This window comes from Zea mays, chromosome 2 (assembly GCF_902167145.1).
Source record: "Zea mays cultivar B73 chromosome 2, Zm-B73-REFERENCE-NAM-5.0, whole genome shotgun sequence".
NCBI lineage: Eukaryota > Viridiplantae > Streptophyta > Magnoliopsida > Poales > Poaceae > Zea > Zea mays.
Genome location: NC_050097.1, coordinates 138256209 through 138278610, shown reverse-complemented (window position 1 = coordinate 138278610; position 22402 = coordinate 138256209).

Genomic DNA, 22402 nt, shown 5'->3' with positions numbered 1-22402 from the left:
GGAGAAAGGGAAGGCACCTCTGGTTAGTAGCACTCATTCTTTTCATGACAAAAAGAACCATGCCTATTTGTATGCTCATGTTAAGAATGCCTCTGCTATTCCGCATCATGATGGTGGTTATGATCATGCTATTTTTCATGTACGTCACGATGCTGTCTTTAATTCTCATGCCATGTCTGCATCAAGTTCTTTGCATGTTCATGGTAGGAGTAGATCTAGGCACCATGTTCATCATGTTGTTTCTAATGCGCCTAGAAATGCATCTAATGGCCCAATTATGCTGTATCGAACTTATGATGCTTCATATGTGCTAATTTGTAAAAATGATAAAGTAGTTGCTAGAAATTTGGGGCCTAAGTGCAAGAGAGACAAGACTTGCATTTGGGTTCCAAAGTCTTATGTGACTAACCTTATAGGACCCAAAAAGAGTTGGGTACCTAAATCCCAAGCTTAAACTACGTTGCAGGTTCATGCATCCGGGGGCACAAGTTGGATTATTGACAGCGGATGCACAAACCACATGACGGAGGAGAAGAAGATGTTCACCTCCTACGTCAAGAACAAGGATTCCCAGGATACGATTATCTTTGGAGATGGGAATCATGGCAAGGTCAAAGGTTTGGGTAAAATAGCCATCACTATTGAGCATTCAATTTCCAATGTATTCTTAGTAGAATCGCTTGATTACAATTTGCTTTAAGTATGTCAATTATGTCATATGGGCTATAATTGTTTGTTTATAAATATTGATATATCTGTCTTTAGAAGAAGTGATGGTTCATTAGCTTTTAAAGGTGTATTAGACGACAAGCTTTATTTAGTTGATTTCACTAAAGAGAATCCCGATCTAGATGCATGTTTAACCGCTAAGACTAATATGGGCTGGCTCTGGCACCACCGTCTAGCACATGTTGGAATGAAGAATCTTCATAAGCTTCTAAAGGGAGAATATGTGTTAGGACTAACTGATGTTTGTTTTGCGAAAGACAGACCTTTTGTAGCGTGCCAGGCAGGGAAGCAGGTGGGAACAACGCATCTAAGCAAGAACGTGATGACAACGTCAAGACCACTAGAACTCCTCCATATGGATCTCTTCGGGCTCGTTGCTTATGTTATCATCGGGGGAAGTAAGTATGGTCTTGTAATTGTTGATGATTTTTCCCGCTTCACTTGGATATTCTTTTTGCAGGATAAAATAGAAACTCAAAGTACATTGAAGCGCTTCCTAAGGGGAGCCCAAAATGAATTTGAACTAAAGGTAAAGAAGATCCAGAGCGACAATGGATATGAGTTCAAGAATCTTCAAGTGGAACAGTATCTTGAGGAGGAAGGCATCAAGCATGAGTTCTCCGCTCACTACACGCCACAACAAAATGGTGTAGTAGAGAGGAAGAACATAACACTAATTGACATGGCAAGGATGATGCTGGGAGAATACAAGACGCCGGAGCGATTTTGGTCGAAAGTTGTGAATACGACTTGCCATGCCATAAATCGTATCTATATTCATTGTCTCATCAAGAAGACATCATATGAACTCCTAACCGGTAACAAACCCAATGTTTCATACCTTTTGTTGATTTGAGAGCAAATGCTACATCTTAGTTAAGAGAGGTAGGCATTCAAAGTTTGCTCCTAAAGTGGTAGAAGGGTTTTTACTAGGTTATGATTCAAATACAAAGGCATATAGGGTTTTCAACAAATCTTCGGGTTTGGTTGAAGTCACTAGACGTTGTATTTGATAAGACTAATGGCTCTCCAAGCGAGCAAGTTGATTTTGATGATATAGATGAAGATGAAGTTCCAACGGTCGCAATGAGAACTATGGCAATAGGTGATGTGCGACCTCAGGAACAACAAGAACAGGATCAACCATCTTCCTCAACACTGGTGCAACCCCAATTCAAAATGAGGAATAAGTATCTCAAGATGAAGGCATGAATCAAGGGGGAGCACATGGAGAAAAGGATAAAGAGGAAGAAGTACTACAGGGACCTCCAACTCAAGTCCGGGCCACCATCCAACAGAATCATCCAGTGGATCAGATTCTGGGTGACATCAGCAAGGGAGTAACCACTCATTCATGTTTAGCTAATTTTTGTGAACATTACTCTTTTATTTCTTCTATTAAGCCTTTTAGTGTAGAAGAAGCCTTACAGGATCCAGATTGGGTATTGGCCATGCAGAAGAAACTCAATAACTTCAAGGGAAATGAAGTGTGGAGTCTGGTGCCACGTCCGAAACAAAATGTTGTGGGAACCAAGTGGGTGTTCCGCAACAAGCAAGATGAGCACGGGGTGGTGACAAGAAACAAGGCTTGACTTGTGGCAAAAGGTTATGCTGAAGTCGCAGGTTTGGATTTTGAGGAGACTTTTGCTCCTGTAGCCAGGCTCGAGTCAATTCTCATATTATTGTCCTATGCTGCTCACCACTCTTTTAAGTTGTTTCAAATGGACGTGAAGAGCGCCTTCCTCAACGGGCCAATCAAGGAGGAGGTCTACGTGGAACAACCCCCTAGCTTTGAGGATGACAGGTATCCCGACCATGTTTATAAGCTCTCTAAGGCGCTCTACGGACTTAAACAAGATCCAAGAGCTTTGTATGAATGCCTTAGAGACTTTCTCATTTCTAATGCTTTCAAAGTCGGGAAAGCGGATACCACTCTTTTTACTAAGACTTGTAATGGTATTTGTTTGTGTGCTAAATCTATGTCGATGACATAATATTTGGTTCTACTAATCAAAAGTCTTGTGAAGAGTTTAGTAGGGTAATGATGCAGAAAATTGAAATGTCAATGATGGGTGAATTAAACTAATTCCTTGGATTTCAAGTGAAGCAACTCAAGGAAGGAACCTTCTTATCTCAAACGAAGAACACTCAAGACTTGCTCAAAAGGTTTGGGATGAAGGACGCAAAGCCTGCCAAGACGCTAATGGGAACCGACAGACACTTGGACCTCGACAAGGGAGGTAAGTCCATTGATCAAAAGGCATACTGGTCTATGATAGGTTCATTACTTTATCTTTGTGCTAGTAGACCAGATATAATGCTTAGAGTATGCATGTGTGCTAGATTTCAATCTGACCCCAAGGAATGTCATCTTGTGGCCGTGAAGCGAATTCTTAGAAATTTAGTTTATACGCCTTACTTCGGGATCTGGTATCCAAAGGGGTCTACCTTTGACTTAATCGGATATTCAGATTCCTGACTATGCCGGGTGCAAGGTTGATAGAAAGAGCACATCAGGGACTTGTCTGTTTCTAGGAAGGTCCCTGGTGTCTTGTGGATCTCTAAGAAACAAACATCTGTTGCCATATCCACCACTGAGGCCGAGTATGTTGCCGCAGGTCAGTGTTGCATGCAACTACTTTGGATGAGGCAAACCCTCCGGGACTTTGGCTACAATCTCAACAAAGTCCCACTCCTATGTGATAATGAGAGTGCAATCCGCCTGGCGGATAATCCCGTTGAACACCATCACACTAAGCACATAGACACCCGACATCACTTCTTGAGAGACCACCAGCAAAGGGAGATATCGATGTATGCCACATTAGCACCGAGAACCATCTAGCCGATATCTTCACCAAGCCCTTAGATGAGAAGAGGTTTTGCAGGCTGCGTAGTGAGCTAAATGTCTTAGGTTCGCAGAACTTGGATTGATTTATCGTATACATGTGTTTTATGCCTTTGATCATGTTTCTTTAAGCATTACTCTCTTTACTTGCTTATTTTTGGTGCTCAAGTTGTACAAGTCATCCCCGAACCTCACAAGTCCTTGTGCAAAAGTTTCATATGTTTAGGGGGAGGATGTGCTACAACTTGACCCTTTGAGACTAATGTTTTTGCTTGAGTACCTATAATATAGTCTCCAATATGGATTGATACCATCAAGGGACTTTTGATTAGTCCTTGTGCAAATGGATTTTTGGTGCTCTCAATTGGTACCAGAGCCAATTCTCTTCATCAAGGGACTAACCGCTCGAAGGACGGGAAGAAGGAGAGGCACATCAAGAAGAGTATCTACTACGACAGCGATGCCTCCTCGTCTTCAACAAAGGACGATGACGATTCCACGACAAAGAAAAAGACAGTTAATCAAAACTATTCCTTTGATTATTCTCGAATTCCTTACAAGTCCAATCCTCATTTACTATCTATACCTCTTAGCAAGCCTCCTCGTTTTGATGGGGAAGATTACTCTTTTTGGAGTCATAAGATGTGTAGTCATTTATTTTCTCTTCATCCTAGCATTTGGGAAGTAGTAGAAAATGGAATGCATTTTGATAGTAGTGATAATGTCATATTTATTAATGAGCAAATTCATAAAAATGCCCAAGCCACTATTGTTCTTCTAGCGGCTATGCAGGGATGAATACAACAAGGTTATGGTTTGGACAATGCCAAACAAATATGGGACACCCTCAAGATCTCTCATGATGGTAATGATGCTACGATCATCACCAAGATGGAATTGGTGGAAGGCGAGCTAGGGAGATTCGCCATGAAAAAGGGAGAGGAGCTAACTGAAACGTACAACAGGCTCAAGATTCTGGTGAACAAGATTAGAAGCTATGGAAGCACAAGATGGATGGATCACGACATCGTGCGCCTCATGTTAAGGTCATCTACTGTAATTGATCCCCATCTTGTTAATCTTATTCAGTGCATACCATACTTGCACGTACCTGGCCTCGAATTGATAGGTGCAGGAGGATGTCTCAAAAAAAAACCTCCACGGGCGAGCGCTTCCCTATTGTCTTCCTTGGGCCACGGCGTAGGCGCCTTCCATGAAACCTCTCCTCTCTCACTTGGGCCGCGCTCGTATAGCTTGTCCCCAAGTGGCCTTCCCGCTCCTCCGCGCCGGTCCAGGGAAGCTAGTCTCATTTGCGATGGTCCGTCTTCGCTCGGTGGTTGGGCTGCATCCGGGTCCGCAGGGTGGCTGGGTTGGAAACCTAGGATAGACACAAATGGTTGCCGCTCTCCTGTGTGTGTGGCCCAAGCTCAGCTTCTTCCCCCTGAGGTGAAATGTAACACCCTGAATTTGGGGGTATAAAATTTCTTTTCTAAATGCCTACCAAATTCAGGTGTTACCTCTTGTTTTCCTCCCTCTAAACTTCCTCTCTCCTATTTTTGTTTGGAGTTAGGTTAATTAGGTTGGGGAATAATTATTTATTTTGTCAAAACTAAGTGAGTAATGACTTGTTGCATCTTGGTGAGCCTAAATTATTCTTTGATTTGATGCACATGTATGAAATATTTGAATTTGAGTTCACTAGAGAAAATAAAAATTAAAGCAATTAGAAATTCAGAGAAAAAAGGAAAACCAAATTCGGCCCAGTTCAGCCCAGCCTAGCGGGGCCGCCCGCGTGCGCCCGCGCCGTCTGACAGGTGGGCACCTCCTGTCGGCGACAGTTCTCGTGCCCACGCGCTCTCTCCTCCTCCCTCTACCATCTGGGCCCCATGTGTCAACGCCATTCCTCACGCGTCCGCGTGCCTGCGCGCTCTCTGCTCATCGGGCCCCATCTGTCGGCGCCTCTACCTGTTGCAACAGCCGCACGCCTGTGTCACCGTCTTGCAGGCCCCGCATGTCAGCTCCCCCTCCCTCCTCTAACCTCCAGTTTGCGTGCCCGCCATGGTCGCGCCCACGTCCAAGCGATTCCTAGGCACTACCCATGCGCCCGACCCCTACTCAAACCTCCCTCCCGCCCACTCTGCCATTTCCTCCACTCGCAGATAGCTCCCAGCCCGCCCTTGCTCGTGCGCTGTCTCTTCCCCAAGCTCGAAGGACCTCCACCGTTCACTGTGTCCGCGCGCCCGTTCTGCCTCTGCCGTTCAGGCCTCGCCGTGCCCATTGCCTCGGTGAGTTTCGCCTCGGTGTCTGCAACTCGGGACATGCCTCAATTTGCTCTCTCAACCTCTGGTTCTCTCTACCCGTGCTCACCGGAGCTTCCCCGCGCATCCAGAGAGCCACCGCCGTTGACCCAAGCCCTCACCGTGTCCCTGTCGCTGTTCAAGGGTCCCAGAATCTCCCCTCAAGGTAACCAACTTTCCCCACCCGCAATTTGTCCTTTCTCTGTTCTCGGCTGGGCATGATTGCTCGCCTGAGTAAAGTCAAGCCGCCGCGCCGTGGACGGTTGTCCTCCGGTGCCTCTGCACCTTTGTGGTGCCCATGACCATGTTCGCCACGTACCCCGAACCTCCCTTAGCCCTTCCTGGCGTCCCGGGGCCCAACGCGCCCACGCCCTCGTCTCCGGCAGGTCTCCGCCATGGACGTGAGCGGCGCCACCGCTGGCGGCCAGGGGACCTTGCCCGAGCTGGCCGTTAGATCCCAGGCGTCCGTCTGAGATCGGGTGGCCTAGATCTAATCAGACCAAACCTAATCCCGACCATTCGCTTGAGATCCGACCGCTCGGATTTCACCCCACCCGTGCCCCTACCGCTGGGCTCAGACTATCAGCCCCGTTAACCCTAAGTCACCACTCGCCCTGGCCCACTGGTCAGCCGCGTGCGTGCGCCCGCGCTCGCACGCTCACCTACTGGATCTGTTCTCGGCCGTTGATCTGAGATCTGATGGCCGAGAGAGCCCGATACCCTTCGAGTGTAGTTTTGTTAAAGAGACCCCTGATTTTCTGAAAACCAACCCGCCGTCCCTCAGTTTCATGCGTAGGCCCTTGTATTCTTGCAGAAAGAACCCTAGACTTTTATTTAATCACAAAACTAGACCTAATTTAGGGTTTTAAATTCCAAAACTCGTTTATTTCATATCTTTTGCATATGAACTCTAAATTGAGTGATTCAAATTGCAAAATGTTCATGGGATTATTCTCTATCTATTAAAATTATGATCATTCACTATCTGCACATTCTATTTTTATGCCTAGACTATAGATTAGTTTAGGTAATGGTTTATTTATTAAATAGGAAAAATAAAAAGGAAAACCCCAATGGTAATTAGATGTTTAACTTGGTGAGATTAATAATATGCAATGTATGAATCTATCCCTGGTATAATTTTTGTGTCCCATTAGAATAAGTGGAATTAAATTATGTAATCTATAGTGATAGATAATACTTAGAGAATCACAAACTTCTAAGTGTGCTAGTCCACCCTAGAACCCAAGTTTACCTTTTGTGTTTATACTATTCTATCAAACTTATGTTCACTTGATTGTATATGTTTGGTGTATTGTTCATTTGTCTTTATCCAAATGTATTGAATGCATGATCGCTTTATTTAGACAATGAGCAGCCCATGGTTCCTAAGTGTGTTGCCGAAGATCTTCCTGAGCAACAACCTGATGAAGGCAAGTGTCCTCTGACCTATTATGTCTTACTTACTTTATAACTCACTGTCCCGTATTACTTTATTAAAACCTAAGGATTTGGCTAGTCTGTATTTACCTTATCCTTGTTTACCTTTTGGGTTACCATGGCTAGATTTATGCTATTGCGTTACCTTAATCAACGAACATGATGTGAACATATATGGTACGCTGATGTTTTACCGATGATGATGTTGTGATACTTTAGGGGACTCAGGCTGTTTCCTGAGTACCTCTCCATAAGGACCTGTTCGTTGAGTGACCACCTAGGATAACAGTGCAACCAGGAGGGTGGAATGGGACGCCCTTAGCTAAATAATTAGATGAACATGGTGGTGTAGTTGGCTTTGCCGGAGGGCCATCAATGGGGGCCGGGGCATAGTGCTCGCTCTGCTAAGGGTGGGTGCCGATGTTCATTCGATTTGGTTTTGTTAGTCACCAACCTTAGGGAGGTGTACTGTGTTTGTATGACTAGCAAAACCTAATGAGCAGCTATGCACTAGGGGAGTCTTTATAAAGGCTACGCAGTGTATCCCTAGCCATTCACCTCGGTAGTGAAGATTGGGTTTATACAACCCAAGCTAGAAAGGGATCACGACTCGTGGGTAAAGTGTGCAACCTCTGCAGAGTGTTAGAAACTGGTATATTAGCCGTGCTCATAGTTAAGAGCAGCCTTGGGATCCTCTTTGATTAGAAGAACTTTGGATACTTTTATGATGATGATTAATATTGATGATTATAATTTTGGTCTCTGGTATTTCCTTTTGGAGGGAGTAGTTTTGGGTAATAACTGAGTTTATTACTAAAACATGGGTATACTATTAATAATAAATACCTGACCAACTAAAAGAAACTACTTAACCTTAACTCCACATACATCTAGTCCACTTTAGCCAAACGGGACATATGCTGAGTACGTTGATGTCCCTTGCTTTAAAAACCACCCCACCCCAGGTTGTCCCACTATATTTAGTGCTCAGGAGGAGATGCAGGAAACATGGAGGACTTTGAGGAGTTCCAATACTACGACGAGTTCTAGTTATGTTAGTGGAAAACCCCCAGCAGCTGCCTGTGAAGGCCATATATGCTACGTTCGCTTTTCCGCACTTTGATAATACTAGTGACAATGTTAAGTAATGACTCTGTGGATGTCTTGGACATCTTGGTGTAATAAAGTACCTTTCCGCTATTTACTTTGAGCAATGTGCGATGATGTCCAATTATGTAATTGTTGTGTACGTGAGTTTCTGATCCTGGCACGTACATGGTTCGCATTCGATTTGCCTTCCAAAAACCAGGTGTGACATAAGTGGTATCAAAGCCTTACTGACTGTAGGACCGCTAACCTAGACTAGAATGGTCGCCCTAAGGACTACAGACCCCTACCATTACCTTGACCTTTGGTGTCACTTCAAAAGTTGGTCATCTTGACCTATTCTATGTTATATTAATATCTATATACTCACCTTACATTTTTTTTATCTCACTTAGCTTTTGGTTTACTTGCTGCTCATATAGTTCTATTCTCACTCTAGTGCTTACGATGTCTTTTGTAGATGGCTTGTATTAGATGCACTGCACGTAAGTTAGTGATCCCCTTTTTGCCCTCTCGCCTTGCGGAGCGCCTATTGCGCTGCACGGTGAAAGGTCAGTCTAGCCACCTGGAGAGACTACATCGTCGCCTACACGAGGAGAAGGAGCGCCGATGTCTGGAGCAGGAGCAGCAGGACTCTTCCCCCTCGCCTCAGCAGGAGGTGGAGTCTAGGAGGCAGCCTTCCCCTGCACCTCAGCCAGAGATGCCCCCTGCACCACCACAGGGCATCCCGACTGCTGGAGGAGACCCTGACGGAGACGGAGATGGAGACGATGGTGGCAGTTCGAGCGACAACACGAAGCTCTCAGAGGAGCAGGAGCAGGAGGCATGGATCGCTAGACCCATCACTCGTGACGCCACTCGTGGGTGTCACTTCCATGATGCTCTCGACACCTTGCTGCATCGGGCCTTCGACCAACACACATGGTCCATTGAGTATCGTTGTGTAGTTTACCAACATCGTCGCGGGTTATACCCGGACCAGTGGGAGGCTACTTGCTTGGTGCGCCGTCCAGACGATGATCTCCGGGGTGCAGAGGCCTTCTTAGAGCACTATTCTATCACTGAGAGGGATACTGCTGAGGCAGCCATGTAAGATGTTGCACGGCGTGTGCCCTCGCAGTACTGCTCATTGTTCAGTGGGGTAGCTGATGGCCTCGACCTAAAGTACTACCCCCGCCGTTCGACCGGCAGTGCTGGAGGTGTGGTTGTCTCGCCCATTGGTGAGGGCAACCCCAGGCTAAACATCATGGTTAACCTAGCCACCGTGCTCAACACCGAGCTGGACCATGCCCTTGATGAGTTGGGCAAGGCTCCGGTGAAGATTGTGGAACTGCGTGCTGAGCGCGCAGTGCGCCACTATCAGGATGGTGGTTCCCCCGCTCTCGTCGGGATTCAGCACCATTACCGTTCGCCGCCCCGTGGTCATTATGCTTATGGTACCCCGACTGCAGGACCCAGATAGATTTCGAGCCGTAGGTCGATAGAGTCGGAGTCTGTAATAATGCTTAATTCAGTGTCTTAGTATTAGTCAGTCTTAGATAGTGTTTGTTTGCTTATCAGATGTTTTGATGCTTGTCGTGATGAACTTGTGATGAAGTTTGATCATTGTAATGATTGTCACCAAGCTGTGGGCATTCCCTACCACTTGGTGTAGTTATTAATGAAGTCAATTATTTAGTTGGGCAACCCATTTATTTACACTTTCCTCTTTATCTAAGAAGTTGTGTTGGCTGTGTTGAGAGTCAGTGAAGATGATCCATTGTTCAGTGTTATGAAGATTTCCATATACCTTTTCTTATGCTGAAAGATTGCAGAGTCAAATTGTGATACCCAATTTTCAAAAAAAGAAAAGATAAATTGAAGTTTATTCTTTTTTTTCTTTCTTTGTTTTCTCTTCCGGGTCCTGTGCTACTGGGGTTTGGAATTTTTAGGAAGCATTCACCATTAAAACAGTAGAATTCTCAGCCGTGAGAGCAAGTTGGGCCGTGGATCTCGATCCGACGGTGGGGAACCCACTAGTTCCCCCCCTTAACCCTAGCCGCCCCTCTATTCCCATTCGGTTGCAGCCGCCCCCTGCCCTCTTCCTTTGTGGGCCGCTGCCCCCATCTCTCCCTCATTCTCAAGTTCTTGCAGCAGCCATCCCCTACAACCCTGGCCGCCACCCCCCCATCTTCTCTTCTCCAAGTGTCGTCCTTCCTCGTTTGGATCTTCTTCGTGTTGGTGCAAGTTTCAAGTGGAGAATTGGTGGGAAGAAGGAAGGAGGAAAAGTTGAAACTCAAGGTGATCTTGAGGTTATCTATGTTTTTGCGCTGAAATTCAATTGGTTATATGTTTACCTATGCAAATCAGTAGAGGTGATGTCCAGAATTTTTGTGGGTGGGCGAACAACAGCAATTCTAGTAGTTTCTGGGGATTTTTCATGGGTAACTATTGGTAATCAGTGGGAGAATCATGTAGAGCTTTGTCATACCATTCCAAGAGTACTTATGCGCTCGATTCGGAGTTATATTTTAGGAGATATCACTGTTTGAACCCGGCTAGGTTGCTGTCCAAAAACAGATTGCAGGGTTTATCTTGTGGACTGTTTTGGGCTAATTAGAATTTGGAATTTAATTATCATTTGAATACAAAACTTGTGGGGAATTTTAGGTAGATGCTTCTAGAGTTTTTTTGTTACCACTGCTATCATAATTTTAAAGATATGAAATTGTCAAGCAGCACCGCTCCAGTTGGTGGGTGATGGGGGTGATAAGTCGCTCGCGGCGGGTTCGGAATTGTGCGTAGGTGTGGCGTCGTTTATGAGCGTTTGTTATGTGGATTTGTGCACTAAGTTGTGTGTCAAAAATAGGTGGTGGACTTCCGGATCGTACTTAGGGCTTTGTCCAAATTTCCCGGTGAAGGCAAGTAAAATAGTGATGGTTTATCCCGTTAGTCGATTAATGTGTTTGATACTTGATTATATTTATGTCAATTGTGTTCATCCTCATATTCCTTGTTGGGTACCGTTGCTTGAAGTTATTCATGTTCTATTAATTACATATGTTGAGGGTGTGGTTTGATCAAGTTACACATGTTGATTATTATTGGGAAGGGGTGGAAGTATATGTCTAACACATGTTATTTGGGGTGGACTCATGTTGTTGACATGCATAGTGCATTCATCATCCTTTGCATAGAAGTTTCGTCGCGATCTTATGGTCCGACTGTACCGGTACAATAAGCATCATACGATGCCCGAGAAGGGGTATGATGCAGTTTCATATCCTTAAAGGTATGAAGGCAGAAGTCATTACTGCATCTGTAGCCATGTGCATTCATGGGTGAAGTGTGGAACCTGTTATGGTGGTGTGGATATTGTGGATCTTCACTTTTGTTTCATTTTGGAACTGAGTAATTGGTTACTTGTTTACTTGCTGCAATTTAATATTCAAGAAGGAAATTGTGAACTATGTGGTTGTTTAAACACGGTTTGTTTACATTGTCCAATTGTTGTTTGATCTTTTTACTTGCTGAGATGTGTCATCTCACTCTTGCATTGTTTGATGCAGGCACCTAATCTTTGCTTTTGGGAAAGAAGGGAAGTAGTAGTACGACCACTACACCCTTAAATAATTGTACAACTGCTTAGTAATGATGTTAAACAGGGGTTCAAGTCTAGGGGATTAATATGTCTAGCCTTCATGGTAGTCGAATTTGCTTTTGGGTTGGCTGGATTTCCTTTCTTTTTATTTTGGTCATGAATGTTCATTACTACCTTTGCATTCTGATTATACTATGTGGTTTATCTTTCTTTTACATTATGTATAAACTTTTTGTTCCTCTCGTTATGCTACTTTCAAGGGAGGTGCTGCCGGATTTTTCTTTACTTTCCGTCTCTATTTCTTTTTTTATGTCGTTTAAGTTTTGTGGGAAGGGTATTTGGTAACATTAATTGTGTGGGAGCAATGGGGTGTTACAGTTGGTATCAGAGGAATAGGCTGTAGGTCCTAGCAAGTGAAATAATGATAAATTGACACACTGCATATATAGGATGTGTTTCCTGGTTTACTATTGATACATTATTATATTGTTAGTACTGGTTTGACATTATTGGTGAGGTGCTATGGCAATCTTATTTACTTATCTACTTACTTCTGTTGCTGCAGTTATGCCACCTCGTAGGGCTCGTGGCAGCCCGCATGTTCCTAGTAGGGATTCTATGAGTCAGGCGGCAATGTTAGCCGCAATGCAGGCCATGCATCAGGAGTTGGCCATTCTGAGGCAAGCTATTCCTGTTGCCCCTACGGGTGCTGCTCAGGGTGCTGGAGGTGGAGGAGTGCCCGGGGGCGTTGTCCCTTGGGGTGCTGCTCCGGGTGGTGGGGCTGAGGCACCCCTTCTCGTTAGTGGCCTTTCTCTGATGCAGTGGATGGGCATGAAGCTGGACACCTTTGATGGCAGTGGTACTCCGGTCGAGGCGGCGGAATGGCTGACTTATGTGGAGGATAAGATGGACGTCTTTGAGGTTGTGTATGGTTATTGTGTTCGCTTTGGCACTCAGCTGCTGAAGGGAGAGGCTCAAATTTGGTGGAGAGGCATGCAGGCAGCTCACTCCTCTTCACCAGGAGTCCTATCCTGGGATGTTTTCATCAGGCAGTTTGAGAGGAGGTTCTACCCAGTCACTTTTCTGGAGAAAATGAAGATTGATTTGCAGTCTTTCAAGCAAGAGAAGAAGTCCGTCACCGAGTATGAAGTGGGCTTCAACAAGATGGTCCGCTTTGTTCCTCATGTGGCTTACAATGAAATGGAGAAGGCGAGCAATTTTCGTCAGGGCCTGAAACCTTCTATCAGGCATGCCCTGGGAGCCTTTCCGTTGGTGGATTTCCGTACTACAGTGGAGTAGGCATTGGGTGTGGAGATGCAACACCAGTACACCATGGAGTCAAAGAAGTCTTCGGGTGTTGATCAGCCTCGTGGCCAGGACGCAAGGAGGGGCAACACTGGGGGTCCAGCCCACAAGAGGGGCAAGCCTCAGCACCAGCGCCACCATCCCTACCGTGGCAAATCCTCTGAATCGGGTACTTTGGGAGGAAGTACTCAGAGGTATCGGGCTGTTCCTAAGCCCGGGCTAGGGCTGGTGTGTTTTCGTTGTGGTGATGCACATCGCCGTGCCGAGTGTCAGTGGAGTGGCAGATGCTCTATCTACAGCCAAGATCATAAGGATGTGATGTGTAGGAGGAATCCCAATGGGAAGCTCAGATGGGAGTCAGTGACTTCCTCCTCTTCTTAGGGCACGGTCAACTTGATGTCAAGCGCTGAGCAGCAATTTTTAGTTCCACTCCCTCCGCAGCAGTTCTATGTGCCCAGGACTTCTCAGTTCGTGTCGATGCAGGGTTTTCCTCAGTATCTGGCCGCGCCTACTCCTGCACCGACTACTTCTATACCGTCTCAGTTTGGAGCTCCGCGTTTGCCTCACCCGACGACTCAGTGGGGTTCTTCTGTTAACTTCACTCTGGGAGCTTCCTCTTCTGCGGGTATTTCTGGAGCATATGTGCTATCCTCTGTGGATGGCAGGGAGCAGGGAGACGTGGTGACAGGTACGATTTCAGTGGATTCATTTGTGGCCCATGCTCTTTTTGACTCTAGCGCTAGCTATTTGTTTGTTTCGGAGAATTTTGTGTCGCAGGCTGGTCTTTCGGTGCAGAGGTTGGGTCACCCAATTATGGTTAGTTCTGCTAATGGCTCCAATAGTAGCTGTTCAGTTTGTCAGGGTTGTTCCGTCATTCTTGCTGATGAAGTCTTTTCAGCTAATCTTGTTCTGATTTCCTTGGGGGCATTTGATGTTATCTTGGGTATGGATTGGTTATCTCAGTATCGCGCAGTTATATCCTGTTTTTGGAAGATAGTGTTATTGCAGGCGCTGTCGGGTAGGGAGGTGGTATTCTTGGGAAGTTTCTCCAAAGTTCACGTTATCCTTATTGTCGCAATTGCTTCTGGATCGTCGGTCAAGGAAGTCGGGGATCTTTTTCTCCATGGTGGTGGAGGGTGTGGCTGCCTTGCGGGTGCAAGACATCCAGGTGGTGTGTGACTTTGCCGACATGTTTCCAGCAGAGCTGCTAGGCATTCCTCCACAGTGCGATGCCGCTTTTGAAATCAAACTGGTTCCGGGTACGCAGCCTATTCATAAGGCCCCGTATCAGATGGCTCCAAAGGAGCAGGTTGAATTGAAGCGACAATTGGATGATATGCTGGCTAAGGGTTTCATTAGGCCTAGGTCGCCTTGGGCTTCCCCAGTATTGTTTGTTGAGAAGAAGGATAAAAGCAAGAGGTTATGTGTGGATTATCGTGCTTTGAATCAAGTGACAAATAAGAATAAATATCCGCTACCCCGTATTGAGGTTCTCTTTGAACAATTTGAGGGGTGCCCAGGTGTTCTCCAAAATTGATTTGAACTCTGGTTATCATCAATTGAGGATTCGTGAGGAGGATATTGAGAAGACAACCTTTTGCACCAGGTATGGACATTACGAGTTCATAGTCATGTCTTTTGGCTTGACTAATGCCCCTGCTGCTTTTATGGAAGCAATGAATAGGATGTTACATGAGTTCTTGGACAACTTTGTGGTCGTGTTCGTAGATGATATTCTGATTTATTCAAAGACCGAGGCAGAGCATGAGCAGCATCTCCGTCTCGTTCTAGGTGCTCTTAGGATGAATCAGTTTTATGGCAAATTGAAGAAGTGTGCCTTTTGGCTGTCCGAAGTGGCTTTCCTGGGTCATGTGATTAATCAGCAGGGCATTGCGGTTGATCCCAAGAATGTCGCGGTTGTGGTGGAGTGGAAGAGACCTTCTAGTGTCTCTGAAATTCGAAGTTTCTTGGGGCTTGCCGGATATTATCGACGCTTCGTACCAAATTTTTCTAGCATTGCTAAGCCATTGACTAGACTCTTGGAGAAGGGTGTTCTTTTCGTCTGGTCCAGCGCTTGCGAGGTCAGTTATCAGACATTGAAGAACAAGTTGGTGGACGCCCCTATCCTAGCTTTGCCTGAGAGTGGTAAGCGTTTCACGGTTTATATGGATGCTTCTCGAATTGGTCTTGGCTGTATGTTGATGCAGGAAGGCAAAGTGATTGCTTATGGCTCAAGGCAGTTGAGAAAGCATGAGGGGAATTATCCAACTCATGATCTCGAATTGGTCGTGGTGGTCTTTGCTCTAAAATCGTGGAGGCATTATCTTTATGGTGAGTCTTGTGACATTTACACCGATCATAAAAGTCTCAAGTATATTTTCACTCAGAAGGAGCTGAATTTGAGGCAGCGTCGGTGGCTCGAATTGATTAAATATTATGATTTGTCCATTCATTATCACCCGGGGAAGGCAAATGTGGTGGCTGATGCCCTTAGCAGGTCTGGGGTTCCAAAAGTGGCCTTGCCTTGATCTGGACCATTTGGGGATCGCTTTGTGTTATGTTGGCACCGCTAGTGAGGAGACTCGAATGCTTATTCAATCCTCCCTCATGGAGAGAGTGCGTGTGGCTCAGCAGCAGGATCGTTTATTGCTGGAAGCTCGAAAGAGGGTTGGCGATGGTAAACCCTAGGAGTTCACCATTAATGAGAATGATTTGGTTTGTTTCAGGGGCCATCTTTGTGTGCCTCAGAAATCAGAGGTGAAGATGGATATCTTGAGAGAAGCTCATAAAACGCCTTACACCGTTCACCCTAGCGAAACCAAAATGTATAGAGATTTGAAGCAAAACTTCTGGTGGAAGCGGATGAAGGTTGACGTTTCTAAGTATGTGGCCGCCTGTGAAGTATGTCAGCGCGTGAAGGCCGAGCATAAGAGGCCTGTAGGTTTACTGAAGCCATTGGAAATTCCGGAGTGGAAGTGGGAGCATATCACCATGGATTTTGTGGTGGGCTTACCTCGTTCTCCTCGAGGCAGGGATGCTATATGGGTGGTAGTGGATCGCTTGATCAAGTCTACGCACTTTATTCCCATGAAGACCACCAATTCATCTTTAGAGCTGGTTCCCTTGTATATGAAGGAAGTAATCAGGCTTCACGTGGTGCCCAAGTCCATTGTTTCTGATCGAGACTCTAAATTCGTATCCAAATTCTGGGAGTCTTCACAGTGCATTGGGTACCAAGCTCTCACTTAGTGTCACTTTTCACGCTCAGACGGATGGTCAGTCGGAGCGAACTATCCAAACCTTGTGTAATACCCACTTTGTCAAAAAAACCTAAAAGGGAGGAATTATATTCCTTTATATATATGAGTGTGTCATCTCTATTAATCATTCATGTGAACACATTACTTACACAAATAAATAATTAGCAAGAGACACTCAAATAAATTGTGCATCATGCTGGGGTTTTATGTGGTGTGCATTTTTGTGACATAACATAAAAAAAATCATGTGAAAAGAAATATATAAAAGTCCAAAGTGGAATTTAACATCTAAAAGAAATTCTAGAAAATAGAGAAAAATAAGATACTGTACATATAAAATAAATATAATAATTAATTCAATGAGGTTCATATAGGTATTGTACAGTTGATCTAGGTATGAAAGTCACACATATAAATTCAAATTGGGATTTAAATTTGAAATTTAAAGAGAAAAGAATAGGGAAAGTAAAAGAAAAAGGAAGGAAAAATGGGAAAACGACTGCGGGGCCGATTCCTCCACTGCGGCCCACTTCCCATTTCCCTCTCCTCGGCCCAGGAATGCCTCCACCGGCGCTGTCGGGTGGGCCGGTCTCACATGCACCCACTGCCACGCGGGTCCCGCCTGGCAGTCACACGCGGCACGCGCGCGCGCCCACACCACCGTGTGCACCGACAACGCAGCCCCTCTGTTAGCCGCTGACTGTGGGCCCCTATCGTCGGCTCTATCCTCACCAACGGGGCGCGCGAACCGGGTCTTCCGCCGGCGACTCCGGACCTTCTCAACCACCTCCGCTCTTTGCCGCGGATCGCTAGGGAGTCCGGCCCAACCCCGTGGAATCTATAAGCTAGGCAGCTGGTTTCCCCCTTCTCTGCCCTCTTTGTAGGTTCGACTACCATAGACATAACCGTGCGCAGGAGGGGGGGGGGAATTGTCGTTGCAAGACCCCGGACATCGCCGGTGTCGCTCGAGCTTCATCGCGCGATTCGGTTGTGTCATTGCGCCATTGTGCTCCTGTGGTGGCGACTGTGACCTTGAGGACTCGTCGGAAGTTGGAGTTTGGGCGGAGTGCACCGTCACGGGGGTCTAGGTCACCGCACTGTTATCCTCCGGTGAGAATCCCCTCACAGCCCTTACCTTCACCTCTACGTGATTTAGCATCGAGTGCGGTAGATCGTAGTGCGCCTGGGGCTAGCAATTTGTGGCCGGAGCCTGGGCGCCACCGCGGTGCTGCATAACACCGTGAGCCCTGCCCAAATCCCAGCACCTCCAACGCTAAACCCACCATTCACATGTTCGCCCTGACCTCCACACCACGTAGCACGTTTTGGATCATAGTCTCGTGCTTGGCAGGGGAAACTTGGGTGCTCGGATCTGCGCAGCTGTGGTTGGGGCATGGCGCCGTCGCCCAGCTCGAGGGAGGGAAGAAGATAACGCTGTGGCCATCGATCTGATATTCTACGGTCGAGATTATACCCTAGATACTGATTCGACCGAGTCAATCTGCGGCGTTCGATTCAGATCTGGCGGGAGCTATTCGATCTGGTCATTACTAAATCTGAATCATCCATCGGGGATCCGATGGCCAGGGTCACTCGCGGGGTTGAGGGGCGTCGGATCTGATCTGAGCCATCCAAATCGGATCCAACGGCTCATCTCCACCGATACCCCTTCGGCCGACGACTTTGCATAAGAGCCGTCCTAAAATTAGGAAACCAACCCGCAGTCCGTCCTGTGGTTGCCTGTGTCTTAGTGCAAATTGCGCCAGGGCCCCTGCATTTCCTGAATTTTGACGCACAATCCAAAACAGTAAAAACAGAGAAGTAATATTAGAAACTGATTTTTTTATCACAAAAATAATTCTAGAAACTTGGAAATTTTATATCTAATTCATTTTAATTCCAAATGGATCCATTCTAATTTCTATAATTTTGTAATAATATTGTTTATCACCTATTTCCACTGATTTGTTATGAAAGCCACTTTAAAAATGTATTTCTTAATTAATCTTGTATCAAATACATGAAACCTTAGGAAATTCATAACTTCTTCGTTTTAAATCCGATTTGATCCGTCCAAGTTGTGTTAGTCTCGTAAAAACGCGTAGATCATTATTACGCAGTTTTATTATTATGATTGGTGTGATGTTAATTTTGTCTATACCACGTTTGTTCGTATTGCTACGTCTAGCGCGAGGTTTCGAGGATCTGAAGAATCACCCTGGTAGCTGGAATCTCAAGTGCCAGGCAAGTTGTGCCCTTGACCACTTTTTACCCAATAATGTTCTTTAATATCATTTATTCATGCATAGGTTAATTTTGATGGGACCCAATAGGTTACCCTAGATTGTTTATCTCATTACCTTGTTTACCCCTGAATCATTTGGGTAGTTTGCTATTGCTTTACATGGATTTGGGATAATTATTTATCATATCTATGTTCTAGTTATTTTGTTATTCTATTTATGTTCATGTCAATATCATTAATGTTAATTGGAACATAGAGCTTAACTTGAGAAACACGTGCCACCACAAGGGTTTATGGACGCCCTTGGTTGATTAATTAGGAAAGCTAGTGGATGACTACCTTACCCGAAAGGGGCAAGGGCAGTAGGGGAGTGGTCAGTGTAGGGAGGTCCTTGGTTGATTTTGCTGCGATGGCGATCAGGCAAGAACCCTGCATTGGAGCTTCCTATAAATTGTAGCGGGTTTTCTAAAGCTAGTGGAACTTTGTAAATGCCTCGTAGTGTTACCCTGCCTCGCCTCCTCGGTAGAGGTGTATGGGAAGTTGCGATCCCTTGGCAGATGGGTAACATGACTTGTGGGTAAAGGGTACCACCTCTGTAGAGTGTAAAACTGGTATACTAGCCGAGCTCACGGTCATGAGCAGCTCAGGACTCTCTGATGATTAAATTATGGAACTTAAATTCAATTTTGTCATTTGCATATGCACGAGTTTATTATTAATTTTGTTCAATTACTTTACTTAAGGTTTGGTATTTACTTACATCTAGTAACTGCTAATAAAATTTTGACCAACTACTTAAAAGCAATGCTCAGCTTTAACCCCTGTCATTGATTAGCCTTACACTCCATGAGCTCCCACCTTTGGTGAGTTCATGTCACATTATTCCCCACGACTTGTTGAGCGATGAACGTATGTGAGCTCACCCTTGCTGTCTCACACCCCCCCACACAGGAGAAGAACAGGTGGTTCAGGAGGAGCCACAAGGCGAGGAGTTTGATCTGATCTAGGTGGCGTTTCTCTGTTGACATTGGCGCCAACGATCCTTAGTTCGTTTTATATTTATTCTTTTATTTTGTAATAAGTCTTCCGCTATGTAATAAATACTCTGATGTTATAGTGACATTTATCTCTATACACTCTGTTATTATATATGTTGTCTTCTTGGCGCATGTATGAGATGCACCTGGCTTTGTTCCTTAAAGCCGGGTGTGACAGAAGTGGTATCAGAGGAAATGTTGACTGTAGGACGAGACCTAGATAGAAATGGACAAACCCTTCACTACTTACCTTATTCTGATTCATTATATACTCATCTCATCTTGATCTTGTCTCACCTTTTGCTTTTCTACTCTGATCATTCTTACCTTTTCTACTCTAAGACATGATGGATTTCACACCTTGGAATCCTACATTTATGACCTTTTTAAGAGATAGGAGACCTAAGACAAAATTAAAATTATTTTCTCTATAAAAAATGTTGGTTGATTGTTCTGATGATCAATGCCTGATTTGCTTCTTTGATTGATTGAAATAGTATAGACGAGCATCTTAGCATGTACCACCATAAGATAATGAATTAGCTTTAGTAGGTGACACACTAATCTACTTAGTTAATAAATCCCTCGCAGTAACATTTCTCGTAATTACTCGCCTTGTCTACAATTCTTCCTTCTTACCCTGTATTTCTAACCCAGATGGGCTACCCCTATAGTGTTAGAAGAGAGCACTATAGACGTGATCCTTGGTATGTCATGGTTAAGAAAGGCAAAGGCAGTTTATACACTATGCTAAAGGAACCATAGAACTCACCAGTTCCAAAAGAGAAAGATTTGAAGTTGGAATTGCAGTAACTACCGCCACCAGACTAGCGGCATTCTTTGTAGATGGGAAGTTTGTTGGTGTCAACATCCGTGTGGTTAGAGATTTTCCGGATGTCTTCCTAGAAGAGTTACCAGAGATGCCACCAGATAGGGAAGTTGAGTTTGTCATGGATCTCTTACCTGGGACTGCTCCTAATTCTAAACGGCCATACATGATGTCCATAGAAGAGCTAAAGGAACTTAAGAAGCAATTAATGGAATTACAAGAGGATGGGTACATTCGTCCAAGTTCTTCACCTTAGAGAGCGTCAGTTTTGTTTGTACAGAAGAAAGATGGATCACAAAGGATGTGCGTGGATTATAGGTCCCTTAACGATGTCACTGTGAAGAACAAGTGTCCATTACCCCACATCGAGGATTTATTTAATCGGATAAGAGGTGCAAGAGTATTCTCAAAGGTTGATTGGGTTATCACCAAATGAAGACTTGGCCATCGGATATTCCCAAGACGGCTTTATCGACCCGATATGGATTATATGAGTTCAATGTTATGTCGTTTGGATTAACTAATGCACCAGCTACTTTATGGATCTGAAGAATAAGGTGTTCATGATCTAGACATATTCGTCGTGGTTTGCATCGACGATATTTTTATTTTATTCCAAGAGAGATAGTGATCATGAGGAACATCTGATATTGGTGCTACTGAAGCTACGAGATAATTAACTCTACGCCAAGTTCAGCGAGTGCGAGTTTTGGATTGGCGAGGTGCCATTTCTTGGTCATATTATTTCTAATGGAGGAATATCAGTGGATCCTGCTAAGGTTAAGGAGATAATGGAGTGGAGAGTACCCACTACAGTTACTGAGATTCGGAGTTTCTTGGGATTAGCAGGCTATTATCGGAGATTTATTGAAGGATTTTCTAAGATTGCTAAACCTATGACTTCACTTTTGGAGAAAGGAAGAGAATTTAAGTGGGATGATAAGTGTCAAGACAGCTTTGATCAATTGAAGAAGAGGTTGATGTCGCCACCAGTATTGGTTATGCCAGACCTACAGAAGGGATTTGATATCTATTGTGATGCATGTGGCCAAGGCTTAGGATGTGTGCTCATGCAGGAAGGACATGTGATTGCATATGCTTCTCGTCAGTTGCGGAAACACGAATTGAACTACCCCACTCAAGACTTAGAATTGGCAGCCGTTGTGCATGCGCTTAAGATTTGGAGACATTATATCATGGGGACCAAGTGTCAAGTATACACGGATCATAAGTGTTTGAAGTATATATTCACTCAGAAGGACCGCAACCTTAGGCAACGCCATTGGTTGGAGTTTATTAAGGATTATGATTTGGATATTCCCTATCACCCGGGCAAGGCAAATTTGGTTGCAGATGCCTTGAGTCGAAAGGAGCATGTTCATTCAGCTGTTGTTGCCCAGCTACCCAATAAGATTGTTGAGGATTTCAGGAGACTTAACCTGGGGATAGTTGCTCACACTGAAGGAATTATTATTGATGTGGAACCTACCTTGGAGCAAGAAATCCGCAAAAGGAAAGATTGGTGATGCTAAGATACAAGAGATTAAGGATCTTATTACGGATGGCTGAGGTCCAGAATTTACGGAGGATGAGCAAGGCACCGTGTGGTTCAAGTACAGGATATGTGTTCCTGATATTGAAAGCCTTTGTGAGACTATACTGAAGGAGGCCCATGACTTGGATTATTCTATTCATCCTGGTAGCACTAAGATGTATCAGGATTTG